The sequence below is a fragment of the Silene latifolia genome, chromosome 8 (assembly GCF_048544455.1).
Source record: "Silene latifolia isolate original U9 population chromosome 8, ASM4854445v1, whole genome shotgun sequence".
Classification (NCBI taxonomy): Eukaryota; Viridiplantae; Streptophyta; class Magnoliopsida; order Caryophyllales; family Caryophyllaceae; genus Silene; species Silene latifolia.
The window spans coordinates 36,441,662-36,448,537 of NC_133533.1; positions in this window are offsets into that span (position 1 = coordinate 36,441,662).

Consider the following 6,876-nt stretch of genomic DNA (forward strand, 5'->3'; position numbering starts at 1 on the left):
GTTTATCGATATTCTTATTTTAATTTCTCTTGTACTCATTTTTTCTTATATTTTTCTATGAAAATTCCGTATTATGACTATCGTACCTACGATATGAAAAATGTGACCATTTTTATGTAAAATAATGATCACTTTTTATAACTAATGGTTTTTTTCCCAAAGTGGTCCTTACTAACCAAAAAATAGTCAGTTTTTACCCCAAAACACGAAAACGACTGTCGTACAACAGAATCGTTTATTTTCCTAAACTGATTCCTCTTTGTTACTATGATTTATCGTTTCTTTCTCAAAATTTTCACGTTATTGGCACATGTGACTTTATATTATTATAATTGCTATATTTTCCCCGTCATGCGCTCATTTTCAATAAAAAAAGTTCTCCATGTTGAATTTTTATACTGATAATTTTTCTACTATGTTTTTTTCTTAATTAATTTGCGAGAGATCCTTTTTTTACTTTCATTTATTAGCGCACTTATTTTATTTAATCAATTTTTTTAATCTAGTTGTTGTTTTTTTCACTCTTAAAAACATTTTCCCAAAGTTTTTTCTCAACAAGTTACATTTTATATCAAATTCAAATCTTTCATAAATATCTTAAAAATAAAGTTGTAAATCTATTTTTGAATGAAACGGTTTGACAATATATTAATTTTAGATTTCTCTAAGATATATGGTAAATAACTTATTTATTTAATTTAGTATGTTATGTCTTTAAATGTGATACGATCATTTAAAATTGTTATTTAAGATTATAAAGTTTTAATTAAAAAATAAATAAAAGAAATTCACGACTTTAATAAATGAAATTAATATTAATACAAATTTCTTAAATTATCAATGTTTTGAAACAAAATATAATTGTGATTTGTAAAAAATATCAAAAATCTTAGACGATAAAATTTTCTTTGCTTACATGTATTAAAATTTCTATTGAATTAAATAAAACAATAAAAAATATTATATAAATTAATCAAAGTGCTTCCAAAATTTTATATTTTAATATTATTGATATTTGATTATAATAAAGTCAATAACACGTGGTAAAAAAAGAAAAAAAGATCAAAGTGACAGCAGAATAACATCACAATAACAACGGAGTAACAATAACAGCATAATAACACGTGGTAAAAAAGAGAAAAAAAATCAAAGTAAAAAAAAACACAATAACAGCATAATAACACGAGGTAAAAAAAATAAGAGTAAAAAAAATTAAAGTAAAAAAAAAATTGGTACAAAAAAATAAAAAGAAAAAAAAGGTAACATAATAAGAAAATTAGAGAAAAACATAAGAGAAAAAAAATCAATGTCGTAAAAAAAAGCACAATAACAAAATAATAACACGATAAAAAAAAAGAGATAAAAATAATTAAAGTTAAAAAAAAAAGAGTAACACTAGAAAAAAAGAGAAAATAAGTAAATGACAGTGATTTATATGACAGGTAAGATTAGATCTTGACCATTCATCTCTAATATAATCTAGTGACTGAGATTTCAAAGCACAAACTCACCATAAGAAACCAAACTCACAAGATCCCAACTCTCTCTCTCTCTCTCTCTCTCTCTATATATATATATATATATATATATATATATATATATATATATATATATATATATATATATATATATATATATATATATATATATATAGGATCCTGTATGAACCTAAAGTTCGGTGCGAATCTGTGCGAACTAAAAATCCCAACCCCTTACTCTATCGCCTTTACACACTCCCGTTACTTTCCCAAATAAATCAAAACCCAACAATTCAATTCCTCCTCCACGTCTTCTCCCACACACTACTCAAGCTACCCTCTCCCAATTAATCCGGTGCTTAACTTTTAATCGACGCCGATGCCGGAGCTCCATCAACAATCATCAATCTGCCGATGTTGACATTCTCGACCGACGAGAACTATTTAGACTCGAAATATGCCGTCGGACCCATCTCCTCTTCTCCATTTCGAATTCGATATCATTTCCGACCAACAACCTCCTACGAAAACGATATATATACGTAAAATCGATACATTAATTCTCAAATCGACAAAAAATGGCGATTAATTGTCGAAAACTAAGACGGTCGGGATTGTTGAGTGAGTTGGACCTGATTAGGTTTGACGGTTTTGAGGTGTGTATAAGGGATTATGGGTGGTAGGGGGTGAGTAGACACCGCACATCGGTGGGTTTGACGACGACTGGTGCGAGGGACTTTGAGAAATCAGGGAAATGTAGGAGGGGTTGGGTCTTTGTGGTGGTCGGTGATGTGGACGCCGGTATTGGTGTGAAGTCGGGAGAAGGGAGTAGGTGCTGCACTTGGTGATAGTGGTGGTGGGCGGTGGTATGGTGATGTGCGGTGGTGGGTGGTCCGATGGCGGATACACTCATTAGTATTGTAGATACATTTGTTAATAAGCTTGGATACACACGATATTATCATGGATACACAAATTGATTTGTGTATCTAGTAGTAAGACTATGTGTATCTGAGAGTAGTAATATGGGTATCTTGGTAGTTCATACGGTGTCAGGGACTCGTAGGGATGCTGTTGAAACAGCCTTGGACACACTACAGGTCATAGCTAGAAAGCTGGGTGACAGTTGGAATGTTGGTGCATCAGCTAATTGGATATGGGAGTTCATGGTTTCTTCTTTTGCTGATTAGTAGTTCTGTGGCAAATGATGATGTTTCGATTAAAATTACGCAATGTGGAGTATGTTATGCTGATGTAATCTGGACGAGGAACACACTTGGAGATTGCAAGTATCCTGTTGTTCCCGGGTATGTATGCCGTTTCAGAATAACAGTTTAAGAGGTTTTGCTGTTGCTGTTAGTCTTTGCATCTGTCTTAAATACTGATTTCTGTATATCCTGGTTGGTGTGAAGTCATGAGATTGTAGGAACAGTACAAGAGGTGAGGGCAAATGTGGAGCACTTGAAAGTCGGGGATGATGTCGCTGTGGGAACTTGTGTGAATTCATGCCGTGATTGTGAGTACTGCAATGAGGGGAATGAGATCTGTTGCGTTAATGGGTCAGTTCATACATATAATGCAGTTGACAAAGATGGCTCAATCACAAAAGGAGGTTACTCGTCTTCCATCGTTATTCATCAAAGGTCTGTATTTTTATATTCAAAGGGACAGGGAAATTTCCGTTGTTTGGTTTGTAAGTTGGGTTGTACGGAAATAAAAGAAAGGAAATGGAGGAGAACGCGGAAATAAAAAGAAAGGAGGTTACTCGTCTTCCATCGTTATTCATCAGCTGATTAGTAGTCCTTGGTAGGGAGAAGGCTTGACATGGAGAAAGATATCCTTGAATGTACTAATGTACAAATAGCCGCTTTGAGAATGTATAGCTGCTACTTTGATTCATGTTATTGCTGTTATACGCAAGGGGTGTTAAGGCTAGGAAAGTAGAAATGCTTGGTTGGTGCTAGTTTGTTGTTTGTATACTAGTTGTAACGTATCTTATTTACTTCTAGTTATGAAATTTATAAATTGTTCTCTTGTTGAACACAACGCTAATTTCCATCGCTTACTAGATAGTACACTATAAGATGTTAGATACACATCTCTGGCACCCCAAATACACTTCGTTACGCTGCTAGATGCACTCCGTGAAGTTCCTATATACACTCTATAAGATGTTAGATACACATCTGTGGCATCCCAGGATACACTCCGTTCTGTTTGCTAGATGCACTCCGTTAAGTTCCTATATACACTTCTTAAGTTGTTAGATACACATCTCTGCACTTCGATACACTTCGTTAAGGTACTAAATACACTCATTAAATTACAAGATACACATCTCTAGCACCCTAAATACACTCATTTAAGTTAATAGATACATATCTTACCTTTGGTAAATACACATCTCTTGCTAGATACACATCATTATACGTGGTCCTTATTACTTATATTTATATTTATACTCATTAAATCGTACAATTTCGTATTTTGGAAAGTACTTGTGAGTCGGAGGGAGAACTAGATATATTATGTTTTATACAAAATATAATAATCGTACAATAATTGTTTTAGGACTGAGGCTTTGTTCTTGTTCTATAACCTCATTTTAGCCAAAATGTTACTGCACCAAGTGAATAAGCATTTATTCCTATATAATCTTTTGACTCCCATTTGTATGCTATACTCCTACTATAAACCGTCCAAATATCTTTCATAACGCAAGATGATAATGCCATCACTCATCATGAACAAGTAGGATCATCTGCAAATTCTACTAACTAGTACATTACTTGTTAAAAAAAAAGAAGACTGCATCCATGCTGCAAAATGGAATGTTTGGGCCAGAAACCCTTCAGAGTGTTTCTAATGCCAAATTAAATAAGAATGTTCCTCAGACAAATGGGTCTTCAACTTCTGGTATGACTAATAAGGCCGATAAGTCAAACCACCGCACCTTTTGGACTGTCTGTCATAGATGTAGGATGCAGTTTGAGTATCTTAGAACTTATCTAAATTAGAATTTGCTCTGTCCTACACCTAAATGCCGCCATTTTTCGCCATAGAGCGACCACCAAATTCAAAAAGTGCGTCTCATTCTCGAAATTCTCATCGGGACTCAAAGAGTAAGAGCAACCCTAAAAGTGATTTTCAATGGATCCCATTCTCCGGAGCTGCTGGTGCTTCATCTGTTTCTCAAGCTGCAAATATTGTTCAGCAGTCATATGAGAAAGTTAAACGGGTGCGGGAAGAAGCACATGCTGCCAAGAAACAAGAAAAGACGATAAAAAGGAAAAATTATGTCTCTGAAAACTTAGTTGATATCGGTTTGCATAATCATCAGATGGGTTTCATAAATCCAGGTTTTGGCATGACTAATTCACTTAACGCTAGTACGATCAGCAAATTAAACAGTTCCATAGAGACACCAAAGATTGAATTGCAGAAAATACTGTTGGAAAAGGCTCGAAAAGAGATTAGTGGAAAGTTAAATGGTTGAAAATCAGGTAGTGATTTTGATAGTACGGCTAAAAAGGTGAAAGCAAATGAGACAGGTCAATGCCAGGATAAAAGCAACGAAACTACTGTGATTAACACTGATCTTCATGATACTGGGCCTATGAAGCCTCAAGTTTCGATCCCTGTTCCTGATCCAGATTTCCATAGTTTCATGGAATAAGATTGAAAAGGACTTTGAAGAGGGTTAAGTATGGGCTGTATATGATGATGTTGATGGGATGCCCCGTTATTATGCTATGATTCATCGTTTAATCTCTCGGGATCCCTTCAGGGTACATATAAGTTGGCTTAATTCAAACAATAAAAAACTTAAGTTGTTGCATCATGCATTTTAAGGGTCAAATGACGGGTTTTAAAATGGGGATTGAAATTGACATTATATCGACTTCAAAAAGATGTTTTAGATATACAGAAACCAATTACCTTAACGGAACTGATTCAATTACTCAATCAGCAAAAAATTTACCCTCACCATAGTTTGACCCTTAAAATTCTCCTTTTTAAACATAACACCAATAGAATAAACAACAACAAGCATAAAGGCTTTAAGCATTTGAACAAAGGAAACGGATAGATAAATATAAGCAGAACTAGATAACCAAAGTGAGAATGCATTGAGCGTAGCAATGGGTACTATAGGTGATAGATAAACCTCTTTCGACATCAACGGGTTCGATAAACATTAGACGTGACAACGAAGAGAGAAACAAAAAACGGACAACATCTACAAGAACAAAACCCAGAAATCAAAGCAATGTACCTAAAGCATCTACCATTATCGAGCCGTCTCCACATTTTTCATTTTGAGTGATTTGACGCATCTCTCCAACATGAAAATCTGCAATAAAACTCAAAATACCATCAATGAAAATAATTTAATCTCACATGATATATGATTAAGCTACGTTGTAGCAACACATGGTATTTTTTTGCTGGATTTCAACTTCACATACAAAAATCAATTACATAACCAAGGAAAATCAAAAGTTTAGATTTTACAAACCCTAATTTTTCCGATTATACTATTTTTTTTGCTTATCACAATGATTTATCACAAATTTACTTTAAAACTGGACAGAAATTTAAAAGATCCAAAATCATAATTGAACTAACCTTGTTGTGAAGTGTTGTGCTAAAGTGAGGATCTTAAGATGCTTTTTCTTGCGAAGCTCATGAGGTACTGGGCCGAAAACTCTGATTCCCTTTGCCCTGTCGTTCTTGTCTTCAAGAATCACAGCAGCATTATCTGTCATCAAACCTGACTTCGCTCCCGTCACAACGCCTCTTATAGTCTTATGTGAAAATCTGATAGTTGATGAAAATCGAGTATGAACAAATTGAGATACAGTTAATATGACACTCACCATTTCAAAAATTAAAAATTCTTGGTAAGTTGCTCCTGTATAAAACACTAGTATAATGGTATTATGGAAGACAAGAATCACTTTAGGAATTCAGTAAGACTAGTTTAAACTTTAAAGATATAAGTTGATTGGCGTACTCTTGCTTCAATGTATTTTATAATAATTTAAGTTTGGATAGATACACTCCTTTAAGTTACTAGATCCATACCTTTAACTTGCTAGATACACTCCTTTAAGTTATTAGATACATATTCTTGGCTAGCTAGATACACTCATATAAGTTATTAGATACATACTCACAACTAGCTATATACACTCCTTTAAGTTACTAGATACATACCTTTATTTTGCTAGATACACTTCTTTAATCATCTCCAGCCACCGGCACAACCACCATACTCCAATTTCCTCGCCGTCACTCACCATTCTCGATGAACGACTCCGACAAGACAGATTCACCACAACCAGGTGACAAGATAACACACCAGCCTTGCTTTGCATTACCTCAAGCCTCACTG